This window comes from Rutidosis leptorrhynchoides, chromosome 11 (genome assembly GCF_046630445.1).
Source record: "Rutidosis leptorrhynchoides isolate AG116_Rl617_1_P2 chromosome 11, CSIRO_AGI_Rlap_v1, whole genome shotgun sequence".
NCBI lineage: Eukaryota > Viridiplantae > Streptophyta > Magnoliopsida > Asterales > Asteraceae > Rutidosis > Rutidosis leptorrhynchoides.
The window spans coordinates 383,397,624-383,411,570 of NC_092343.1; positions in this window are offsets into that span (position 1 = coordinate 383,397,624).

A 13,947-nucleotide genomic window follows, 5' to 3' on the forward strand; every position below is an offset into this window, starting at 1 on the left:
GTTAGATTGTCTGTTTTCGTGTAGTTCTCGAAAATGGAACACGTATGGTCTTTCCCTAGCAGACCCTAAAGAACTAGTCTTCTCCCCCCATTCTGAATTTTTATTTTTTTTAGGTTTTTACGAAATGAAGACTGCCTGTGAACTAAACCATGGTCTAATGCTACACGCTTTGATCACTAAAAGAAATAATGACATACTACCGAGTGAAATAGTATCAGTAATCAGAGAAAGAATGGACGGAGTTAGAAAAGGATCCAGATGCGAAGATAATAAGTTACAATTTGGTAAAGGAAAATCAAAATCCGCAGCGAAAAGAAGAGCACGACACCTAGAACGATGTCACAAATGCGGAAAATGGTCACATGGAGGTAAATGTTCAAATAATCAAACCTATTCAAATACCGAATTTGTTACTTTATGCAGAGACGGACCGTTCATATGTTTAGAAGAAAAGACAATGAATGCTCGAGGTTACGCCTATGCAGCCATGGAAAACCAATTAAACCGACTATCTTATGAATATAATAGATCATATAACTAAGAAATCTATTTCACAGGTATGTCTGTACAGTTTTTATTTTTATTTTTAACCTTTTGATAATAAACGCTAATTTGTTCGCTAAAAAGTATTAAATTGGTATTAAATAAAATTAGGTTTGGCGACCGAAATTATTGATATCACTCAAAAATTTATTACATCACTGCGAAATTTAACGTTTATTCTTAAGGTATAAATATCTTTAAACAATCAAACCAAAATATTTCAAAAATTCGTCATGAGTTAAATTAGGTCTTGGAACCGAAATTACTTTACCGAAAAGAGGGGCGCATATTTTTGATAATATTTGATTGATTAAAGTGGGATAAAAATACAAAAAGATTTTTAAATTTATTTTTACCATGTTTTTAAAATTAATATTTAAATCTTAAGTTAATATTGTAAACTTTGTAAAAACAATATATTTAAAATTGTAAATATTTGAAAAATTAATATAAGTTTAGTATGAATTTATGAATTTTTAAATTAAGTTTGGTGTGAATTTTTAATTTTCAAAATATGAATTTTTAATTTTATGCATTTCAAATTTTAAGTTTGGTGTGATTATTTTTTTTTTATTAATTTTGAATTTTATATTTAAGTTGTGTGAATTTAAAAACAAAAATTTACTTTATCTCATTAAGTTAAGAATATGATTTTTAAAATTCGTCGTAAGTTGAAGACTAGGTCTTTGAACCGAAATTGCTTTACCCGAGGGAGGGACGAGAACTTTTATTATCATTATTTTTAATCTTATTGATTTAAAGTATGCCAAAAACATTGAAAAAATCCAAAAAAATCTAAGCTTTTAAAACAATCACTACAAAAAGACAAATTTTAAAATTTTGTCGAGGGACGGACTAGGGCATCGTCCCGAAACAACCTCGTCCTAAAAAGAAACAAAATTTTTAAAATTTTATAAAATTTTATGTTTTAAAAGTATAAGGTTATTAAAAAAAAAAAAAAAAAAAAAATATATATATATATATATAAAAAAAACCTGGAAAATACCCCCATGCGACTCGCATGGGGGTAAGAGTAAAACCATGCGAGTCGCATGGCCATAAAAAACTGGACAGGATCAAGTTTCAGTCGAGTTCTGTTTCTTTCTCACAATACACACACATATACACGAAAACTCTCCAAAACACTCTCAAAAATTCATCATTTTTCACCAAATTTCTTGCAAAACTTCACAACAATCATGCCTAGATTCAGTAGTCTCAACCCCTTCAGGAGAAAGGTAAAGATTTCACCCCTAATCTCTTAAAATTCGAATTTTTGTGTTCTTGAGCTAGAAAATTTATATTTTGATTTTGTTAAATTTAGGTGTAATTAGAGCTAAATTGTTGTTATATTATGCATGTATATCCTAGATAGAAGCTATTTAACATGAATTGAAGCTAAAAACTTCAAATTTTTAAGAATCTAGGGTTTGTGTTCTTGAGCAATTTGGGGCTTTTTGATATAAACAGGTTATGGCCGATTTTTGTCATGAATTGTTGCTAAATTAAGTAGTGTAACATGTTTAGGTAGTTAATTGATCCAAACTTTGAGCCTAAACATGTTTCTGAGAATTAAAGTGGACTTTTTAAGTCTAAAAATTCATGAACTTGGATAATTTGATATAAAGGCCATTTGAAACTTGTTTCATTGCTAGTAGTGATTATTTTGGCATGTTATTTAAGATAAATGCTTATGAACTTGATGTACATTTTTCGTATATGCTTATTTGACAAAGTGTAGACTTGACAAAAATATGAAAATGAGCACTAGTTTGATTTGAATGCCATGTAACAAGTGTTTAATTGCTATAATGATTATTGTTGACATGTTTAAGAGTTTAAATGTGATAAAACATTGTACACATTTTCGTATGTAAAAGTGTAGAATTGTTATTGTTAAGAACATGTGTATAAAATGTGTTATGAATTGAACATGTCATCATAATTGTTTCAAGTTATTATTTTGCTAACACTAATGCATATTTGGATGCACAATTTTTGTGTTTAATGTGTTTTACAGAAAGCCGATACTGGAGGTTCAGGAGCATCATCGTCCAGGCAACCAGAGCCCGAACCGGAAATGTTTCATGAACAAGAACAACATATGCAACAAGAAGAAGAAGAACAGGAGGAGCAACATATTCCATATCACGATCAAGATCAATTATTTATGAATCAGTTTCGTCAATTCGCTCCACATCAAAGGATTCTGAGCTTAGACATTAATGAAGATCAGTTACACCCAAATCTGAGATTTGATCGATGTTGGATAGAGTATCCAGATTATCAAAAGAACATGCACATTCTCTACTTTAAGGTTGTTGAAATGCCAAGGGCAATTGACTGGGTACCTTTGGAAACAGTTGACCTTGCCGAACCGATTCGGGAATTATTGGTGCAAAGGTATGGTAATTCTCAGTTTAACGATTGGATGCGCCTATTTTCCATTCGTAGAACCATATATAGGGAATGGTGTATAGAATTACTTAGTACTATTAAGTTAAACAGTGATGTTAGGAGGATAGATGATAGAAGCTTTATTAGATTTCTGTTAGGTGGACGCATGTACAGAATGTCCATGATAGATTTAGCTAGGGCCTTACAGATTTACACCCCTGCTGAACTTTTGAGCCCCGACTGTAATAGCTTGATTGCCCAAGGAGAAAGGGTAGATAGGGAATTTGATATTAACGCTGTCTGGAGGCGTATGTCCCACTTTAATGAATTTCACGCCAGTGGAAATCATACATACTTAGATATAGACAGAGCTGAACTCCGGGTGATTCATAGATTCTTAGCAAACACAATTACACAAAGGGGAAGAAATAAGGAGAAATTGACCGTAAACGATTTGTTCTACCTCAAGTGTATTAGAGACCCGAGGAGTTTCGTTAACATTCCCTATTGTGTTGGTTATTATCTCGCTAATGTAGTTTCGGGGATGAAATCGGGGAGTATTATAGGTGGTGGTATTTTCATTACTCTCATTGGAGAGTATTTAGGTGTAGATAAGCACCAAGGGGGTCCAATGAACGAAATAGAGGACGGAGGTGAAACTATAAGTTCAAACCTTTATCACGGTGCAAGGGTATTATTGATGAGACGTGGTCGGGTATATCGATACGAGGGACCTCAGCGACAGGTAGAGAGAGGTTCGGATGACGAGATGGAGGAGGCGAACAACATTATAGGAGTTGTTCGGGAGACTGCTCTTGATTTAGGCGTTCGTATGGAGGATGAATACATGACGAACTATGATAGGCATATGCAGTACGAGGCATGGCAACGTCGGAATGACTACGAGCATTCCCGGCAACGAGAGCATGGCCGATGGGATTATCATTAGCGCCAAATTATAAGCCAGTTGCAGCCTGGCGAGATGTATTATCCGACCCGACCCGCATACTATCCCGCACATCAGCCAGAAATGAGACCACCCTATGATTCATATGATTATGACGCAGCATACCAGTTCACCTATAATCAGCCATGGAACCCGGACGCGAACATGAATTGGGATCCATATCCTAATTTTCCTCCTAACCCACCTCCTGATCAGTAGAGATAAGTTGGTAATTTTTATTTTTATTTTAAACACTTAACATTTTATTACGTTTATGTAATGTTTGATATTCTTATTATTATTGTGTACTAATATTTTTCTTATAATTTGAAAGTGGGATGCCAAAGTTCCATTTCAAATTGCATGTATGATAATATTTGTATTGTATGTATTCTATTTTATGCACAAAACAGGGTAAAACAACGCGTTTTCAATGACTGGCATTAAGTTCAGCAAAAGCAAGTAATTTTGACGACAATGATGCAAAATATATGTGAAATAACAACAAGACGGAATGAACAAATGACGTGCACCATTTATCATTCAGCAAACAAACGCCAATATATTTGGAAACTTTGGTAAAAATTTAATCATTTTCACACTAATCACCCTCAATAATTTAAATTGTTACTGATTTCTTGCAAATGAGGGCATTGCAAGATCTTAAGTGTGGGAAGGGATTAAATTCTTTCGGATTTTAAAATTTTTATATTAAACACTTGGTTACCATTAAAAATACTAGTAAAGCAGTAGTTGTATTAGAATCTAGTGCTCTCTGATAAAAAAGAACAGCCCTAGTCTTATATACTGACTACCCAATTCTAGTAAAAATTTTCAAAATTTTCAATTAAATGAACTAAAAATCATGTTTATACATATTTATGAACGATAAAACTAGGTTTTAACACCGAAATTATTGTTACCTCAAAAAGGACATAAATTGAGAAACAAACTAAAATGTCAAAATTCATTTAAAATGGAATAGAGGACGATAAAAAGAAAAATAAAAAGCCAAGTGTGGGAAAATTTATCAAGTTATTTTAAACATATGTCACATATATCTGTAACAAATAACTGAAAATACTTTTGCTTTGGACTAAACTAAACTGTTTTACCCGATGAAAGAAAAGAAGGATCTACACGATGAATCAATTCCATCATTAAAAGGAAGTAAAGTCTTCCGAAAAAGAAACGCGCTTCTTGATTTAGGTCATGAAGTTGTCGTTCAGACCAGCTGTAGGTTGACGAAAAATCTAGAGAAGTCATCACTAAAATCAGCAGGAAATCCACGGACCTCAGCATTAAACAGGGTCGCCAAGTGGTCAGATTTATCCTAACCATGAGAAGGATTTATCTCGTACAATGGGGGGGCACCATGCAAATTAGCTGGATAAGACTAATGAATCAGATCCCCAGAAAGGATAATCTCCTTAAAGATTAAAAATCAGCTTTTAAGACTGATATTAATCAATCCTAGAGATTGACCTTAAAGATTGAGAATTACAAACTCATGGAATTCGATGATATCTAAACTCGAGCTTGAACGAGAAAATATTTTGATCAAAAATACAAACCGATTTGTTTTCTGAAAACCCATTTTCAATGCGTTCATTACCATTGAACGTAAAATCCTAGGAATTCACCTGGAATTCATTAGGTCACCTGAACTAAATCGGGTGTCAACCGTAAGAACGGTGGTTGCATAGCATGGTCAAAGACAGGACCTTGTGCCAGACCGAAAAATTATAAGGGTGAGCTTTACTATTGCTCCTACCAAGGATAGTAATTGCGTCCGACACGTTATAGACCATAATCAAAAGCATGTCATGGGACATTGCCTTAAACAGTTGCTTGTTCAACGCTTTCCTTTACAACCGGACGGTAGTTTGCCGAAAGGTAATATACGGGACAAGTAAACTGGACATGTTGCTTTCCAAATACAAGGTTAGCAAGTGGGTGACACAAAACCGCAAGTTTTGAGCTAAAATTTTCAAATCTGAAACCCACCAAACCCACAAAAATATTTTGCAAAACACCGGTAAAGGGTTATTCCGGAAAACTAATCTAGGGTAAAAACTAGATTTCAAAAGATCAAATGTTTTCATAAAGATCCAATTTCCTTAATGGATCTAAATTTTTATAGTCATGTGGGACTGTAAACCATATCGTTACTACCATTGTTTATACCGCCGTATAGAAATCACTGATGTACAAAGTGTGAAGAATAAAGAAGTGATTCTAGTATTTCAAGACAATATTGCTTGAGGACAAGCAACGCTCAAGTGTGGGAATATTTGATAATGCCAAAAACGAACATATATTTCATAGCATTATTCCTTAAGAAAGACAAGATTTTAGTTGCAATTGTTCTATTTACAAGAGATATTCGTTTAAATAATAAAAGGTGAAGACAAAAGGCAGATTCGACAAATTGAAGACAAAAAGGTCCAAAGAGCTAAAAAGTACAAGATACAATTAAAAAGGTTCAAAATATTGATGAGGAACGTCTCAAAATGACAAGAGTACAAGTTACAAGACGCAAAGTACGCGATTTAAAATAATACGCGAAGACGTCCGAAAATCCGGAACCGGTACCTGAGCCAAGAAGAAACGCCCGACGCAACGGACCAAAAATATCTAGTCTACTATGCACAAGAATATAATATAATATATATATAATTATATATAATTATATATTATATATATTATTATTATTATATTACGTCGGCAAGAAGAAAACAAAGTAGTTGGCTGGATCCAGGGTGGCCATGCGACTCGCATGGCCAGAAGCACAAAATCATGCGAGTCGCATGGAGTGAGATTGCTGGTCAGGTCCTATATAAAGCCAGTTTTGTGCCGAGTTTTAATCATCTTTTTTCTTCCTCTTCATACGTAAATATATTGATATTTATAATTTATATTTTAATTTTAATTATAATTCTAATAATAAGGGTATGTTAGCGAATGTTGTAAGGGTGTAAGTCGAAATTCTGTCCGTGTAACGCTACGCTATTTTTAATCATTGTAAGTTATGTTCAACCTTTTTACATTAATGTCTCGTAGCTAAGTTATTATTATGCTTATTTAAAACAAAGTAATCATGATGTTGGGCTAATTACTAAAATTGGGTAATTGGGCTTTGTACCATAATTGGGGTTTGGATAAAAGAACGACACTTGTGGAAACTAGACTATGGGCTATTAATGGGCTTTATATTTGTTTAACTAAATGAAAGTTTGTTAATGTTAATATAAAGATTTACAATTGGGCGTCCCTATAAATTACCATATACACTCGATCGGACACGATGGGCGGGGTATTTATATGTACGAATAATCGTTCATTTAACCGGACACGGGAATGGATTAATAGCCACTAGAATAATTAAAACAGGGGTGAAATTACATTCAAGGGTAATTGGTGTAATTGTTAACAAAGTAGTAAAACCTTGGTTTACACGCAGTCGATAACCTGGTGTATTCATTAAACAAAGTATTAAAACCTTGTTACAATTCGAATCCCCAATTAGTTGGAATATTTATCTTCGGGTATAATAATAATTTGACAAGGACACTTGCAATTTATATTTATGACTGATGGACTGTTATGGACAAAAACCAGACGGACATATTGAATAATCCAGGACAAAGGACAATTAACCCATGGGCATAAAACTAAAATCAACACGTCAAACATCATGATTACGGAAGTTTAAATAAGCATAATTCTTTTATTTCATATTTAATTTCCTTTATTTTATATTTAATTGCACTTCTAATTATCGCACTTTTATTTATTGTTATTTTATTTAATCGCACTTTTAATTATCGTACTTTTAATTATCGCAATTTAATTTTATCGCATTTTTATTATTCGCAATTTCATTATCGTTATTTACTTTACGCTTTAATTTAAAGTCTTGTATTTATTTTATATTTTACATTAGGTTTTAACTGCGACTAAAGTTTTAAAATCGACAAGCCGGTCATTAAACGGTAAAAACCCCCCTTTATAATAATAATATCACTTATATATATATTTGTATTTTTATAAAAGTAAACTAATATAGCGTTGAGCTTTGTTTAAAGATTTCCCTGTGGAACGAACCGGACTTACTAAAAACTACACTACTGTACGATTAGGTACACTGCCTATAAGTGTTGTAGCAAGGTTTAAGTATATCCATTCTATAAATAAATAAATATCTTGTGTAAAATTGTATCGTATTTAATAGTTTTTCCTAGTAAAATATAAGCTATTTTATATACACCTCGTTCGACATCATTATGAAATAAAGGTTATGGTTTGTTTTAAAAATGAATGCAGTCTTTGAAAAACGTCTCATATAGAGGTCAAAACCTCGCAACGAAATCAATTAATATGGAACGTTTTTAATCAATAAGAACGGGACATTTCAGTTGGTATCCGAGCGTTGGTCTTAGAGAACCAGAATTTTGCATTAGTGTGTCTTATCGAGTTTGTTAGGATGCATTAGTGAGTCTGGACTTCGACCGTGTTTACTTGAAAAATGATTGCTTAACAAATTTTGTTAGAAACTATATATTTTTAACATGTGAATATTATGTGATATATTAATCTCTTAACGCGTTTGATATTATGTGATAGATGTCTACCTCTAGAACAAGTCCCATTGACTCACCTAATAATAATGAAGAGTCAAATGTAAATTGGAATGATTCGTGGACTGATTCACAAGTTCCCGAAGAGGAACCGGAAGAAGAGTCGGAACCGGAAGAAGAATCGGAACCGGAAGAAGAATCGGAACCGGATGAAGAAATAGAACCGGTGGGGGAAATAATAAAACGGTTAAGTAAAAGAAAATCCTCAACCAACCGACCAAGGTTAATTATGGTCAATGGTGTTTAAGCCAAGGAAGCAAAATATTGGGAGGATTACCAATTCTCCGATGAATCGGATTCCGACGAGAATTCCGATGATGTTATAGAAATTACCCCAACTGAATTTAAAAAGGCAAAAGAAAATAATAAGGGAAAGGGCATAAAAATAGAGAAATCTAATTCCAACCCCGATGAACTTTATATGTATCGTCAACCCCCGAAGTCCTTAAGTTGTAACAATGACCCGGGAACCTCTAAACCACCAGGTTTTTCTAAACCAATGTGGATCACGATGGCTCGTATTAGGGGAACATCATATATCCCTAGAAACTTGGCAAATGAACCAAAACCGAAGAAGAAGAAACAAGCGAGTCAGAATAAGATAGTTGTATTCGTGTGGTGTAATATATGTAATATAGTGTGCTTATGCTTTATGATATATGTAAAAATTGCTTGTATTAATAAGTATTTTTTTTTTATGAATCTAACTCTTGTCTATTTTACAGTATAAAAACACAAAATGGATAGACAACCCAATATTTTAAGAGACCTACCCGGAGACATGATTGATGAAATCTTGTCTAGAGTCGGTCAGAATTCTTCGGCACAACTATTTAAGGCGAGATCAGTTTGTAAGACATTCGAAGAATGTTCCAAGAATGCCTTGGTTTATAAAAGGCTTTCGTTCGGAAGATGGGGGATATCACATTGGGAAATCCATAAGTTACGATGTGTTTACTTTGACGCATATATTGCGAGGAACCTAAATGCTATTTTACGCAATGGGTTAAGAAATTATTTTGACTCAATATATCCGAATATTGGACTTCGTGATTTAGAAAAAGCGGCTAACATGCAACATAAAGAAGCATGTTATGCTTACGGATTAGTAATGTTCGCTTCTCACCAAAGTGAGAACAAGAACATCAGGCTACAACTATTAAACAAAACGTTCCCACAAGTGACGGAGTCGGTAATTGGGGTAAGAAATGAGGTTTTTAGATTGTTACGGGACTGTTGGACATTACGTAACCCTCGTCCCTTTGACGACGTTACAACACGCTGTCTTATCAATGGCCATAACGGTTATGTTCCACAAGACCAAGGATGGGAAGTAGTCCTAGTAAAACCAGAATGCATGACTTGTTTCTGGACGTATGAATTACGTGTCTTTATTGCCTTTGCTGAACGACTTGTGTACTAGCTAGAATTATCTTCACAACCATCTTGTATCAAATTTATTGTGTGCTATATTTCATGCTATATGTAAAATAAGCGGTATTGTAAGTTTGTAAAATGTTGTGTAAAAGTTTGAACGCGAAATATTATTATAATCAGTTTTTCATATAGAATTGTAGTAGTTGAATTGTATATTAGCTACTAAGTATGAACTTAACGGGTAGGTACTACCCGAATTTAAACTTATAAAACGCTAATATGAAGAAAAAGCTTTTATAAATGAGTTCATATTATGCTACGAAATACTATTAACTACTCTTAATATTCTGTATGATTAACTTGTTCCATTTAACTATTTTGAAGGAAATGGCACCGACTACTCGACACACCGTGAATATGAATGAAGAGGAATTCCGTACTTTTCTAGCTTCAAACATAGCCGCAGTACAGGCTGCGCTACATACCAACAATAACCTTGGATCTAGCAGTACAGGAAATCGTGTAGGATGCACCTACAAAGAATTCACTGCCTGTAAACCTTTGGAATTTGATGGAACCGAAGGACCGATCGGATTGAAACGGTGGACCGAGAAGGTCGAATCGGTGTTTGCCATAAGTAAGTGTACTGAAGAGGACAAAGTAAAGTACGCTACGCATACCTTCACAGGTTCTGCGTTAACATGGTGGAATACCTATCTAGAGCAAGTGGGACAAGACGATGCGTACGCACTACCGTGGTCAGCATTCAAGCACTTGATGAACGAGAAGTACCATCCCAGAACCGAGGTCAATAAGCTCAAGACAGAACTTAGAGGGTTACGAACCCAAGGATTTGATATTACCACGTACGAAAGACGATTCACAGAATTGTGCCTATTGTGTCAGGGAGCATTCAAAGATGAGGAAGAGAAGATCGACGCGTTTGTGAAAGGATTACCGGAAAGAATCCAAGAAGATATAAGTTCACACGAGCCCGCCTCCATACAACAGGCATGTAGAATGGCTCACAAACTCGTGAACCAGATTGAAGAAAGAATTAAAGAACAGACTGCTGAAGAGGCCAATGTGAAGCAAGTCAAAAGAAAGTGGGAGGAAAACGGTGATAAGAATCACCAATACAACAACAACAGCAATTACAACAATAATCGCAACAATTATCCCAACAATCGCAACATCAATCGCAACTACAACAAACGGCCCAACAACAACAACAACAACAACAACAACAACAACAACAACAACAACAACAACAGCAACTACAACAATCATCCCAACAACAATAATAACCGCAACAACAACAACAATCAGAAGCAGCTATGCCAAAGGTGTGAAAAGAATCACTCGGGGTTCTGCACCAAATTTTGCAACAAGTGTAAACGAAATGGTCATAGCGCGGCGAAGTGTGAGGTCTACGGACCAGGGGTTAATAGAACGAAAGGAACAAATGGTGTCGGAACGAGTAATGGCGGAGCAAGTAGTGTCGGAGCAAGTTATGCCAATGTAGTTTGTTATAAATGTGGAAAACCGGGCCACATTATTAGAAATTGCCCGAACCAGGAAAACACAAATGGACAAGGCCGTGGAAGAGTTTTCAATATTAATGCGGCAGAGGCACTGGAAGACCCGGAGCTTGTTACGGGTACATTTCTTATTGACAATAAATCTGCTTACGTTTTATTTGATTCGGGTGCGGATAGAAGCTATATGAGTAGAGATTTTTGTGCTAAATTAAGTTGTCCATTGACGCCTTTGGATAGTAAATTTTTACTCGAATTAGCAAATGGTAAATTAATTTCAGCAGATAATATATGTCGGAATCGAGAAATTAAACTGGTTAGCGAAACATTTAAGATTGATTTGATACCAGTAGAGTTAGGGAGTTTTGATGTGATAATCGGTATGGACTGGTTGAAAGAAGTGAAAGCGGAGATCGTTTGTTACAAAAATGCAATTTGCATTATACGAGAAAAAGGAAAACCCTTAATGGTGTACGGAGAAAAGGGCAACACGAAGCTACATCTTATTAGTAATTTGAAGGCACAAAAACTAATAAGAAAAGGTTGCTATGCTGTTCTAGCACACGTCGAGAAAGTACAAACTGAAGAAAAGAGCATCAATGATGTTCCCGTCGCAAAAGAATTTCCTGATGTATTTCCGAAAGAATTACCGGGATTACCCCCACATCGATCCGTTGAATTTCAAATAGATCTTGTACCAGGAGCTGCACCAATAGCTCGTGCTCCTTACAGACTCGCACCCAGCGAGATGAAAGAACTACAAAGCCAATTACAAGAACTTTTAGAGCGTGGTTTCATTCGACCAAGCACATCACCGTGGGGAGCTCCTGTTTTGTTTGTCAAGAAGAAAGATGGTACATTCAGGTTGTGTATCGACTACCGAGAGTTGAACAAACTTACCATCAAGAACCGCTACCCACTACCGAGAATCGATGACTTATTTGATCAGCTACAAGGCTCGTCTGTTTATTCAAAGATTGACTTACGTTCTGGGTATCATCAAATGCGGGTGAAAGAAGATGATATTCCAAAGACTGCTTTCAGAACACGTTACGGTCATTACGAGTTTATGGTCATGCAATTTGGTTTAACTAATGCACCAGCTGTGTTCATGGACCTTATGAACTGAGTGTGTGGACCATACCTTGACAAGTTTGTCATTGTTTTCATTGATGACATACTTATTTACTCAAAGAATGACCAAGAACACGGTGAACATTTGAGAAAGGTGTTAGAAGTATTGAGGAAGGAAGAATTGTACGCTAAGTTTTCAAAGTGTGCATTTTGGTTGGAAGAAGTTCAATTCCTCGGTCACATAGTGAACAAAGAAGGTATTAAGGTGGATCCGGCAAAGATAGAAACTGTTGAAAAGTGGGAAACCCCGAAAACTCCGAAACACATACGCCAGTTTTTAGGACTAGCTGGTTACTACAGAAGGTTCATCCAAGACTTTTCCAGAATAGTAAAACCCTTGACTGCATTAACGCATAAAGGGAAGAAATTTGAATGGAATGATGAACAAGAGAAAGCGTTTCAGTTATTGAAGAAAAAGCTAACTACGGCACCTATATTGTCATTGCCTGAAGGGAATGATGATTTTGTGATTTATTGTGATGCATCAAAGCAAGGTCTCGGTTGTGTATTAATGCAACGAACGAAGGTGATTGCTTATGCGTCTAGACAATTGAAGATTCACGAACAAAATTATACGACGCATGATTTGGAATTAGGCGCGGTTGTTTTTGCATTAAAGACTTGGAGGCACTACTTATATGGGGTTAAAAGTATTATATATACCGACCACAAAAGTCTTCAACACATATTTAATCAGAAACAACTGAATATGAGGCAGCGTAGGTGGATTGAATTATTGAATGATTACGACTTTGAGATTCGTTACCACCCGGGGAAGGCAAATGTGGTAGCCGATGCCTTGAGCAGGAAGGACAGAGAACCCATTCGAGTAAAATCTATGAATATAATGATTCATAATAACATTACTACTCAAATAAAGGAGGCGCAACAAGGAGTTTTAAAAGATGGAAATTTAAAGGATGAAATACCCAAAGGATCGGAGAAGCATCTTAATATTCGGGAAGACGGAACCCGGTATAGGGCTGAAAGGATTTGGGTACCAAAATTTGGAGATATGAGAGAAATGGTACTTAGAGAAGCTCATAAAACCAGATACTCAATACATCCTAGAACGGGGAAGATGTACAAGGATCTCAAGAAACATTTTTGGTGGCCGGGTATGAAAGCTGATGTTGCTAAATACGTAGGAGAATGTTTGACGTGTTCTAAGGTCAAAGCTGAGCATCAGAAACCATCAGGTCTACTTCAACAACCCGAAATCCCGGAATGGAAATGGGAAAACATTACCATGGATTTCATCACTAAATTGCCAAGGACTGCAAGTGGTTTTGATACTATTTGGGTAATAGTTGATCGTCTCACCAAATCAGCACACTTCCTGCCAATAAGAGAAGATGACAAGATGGAGAAG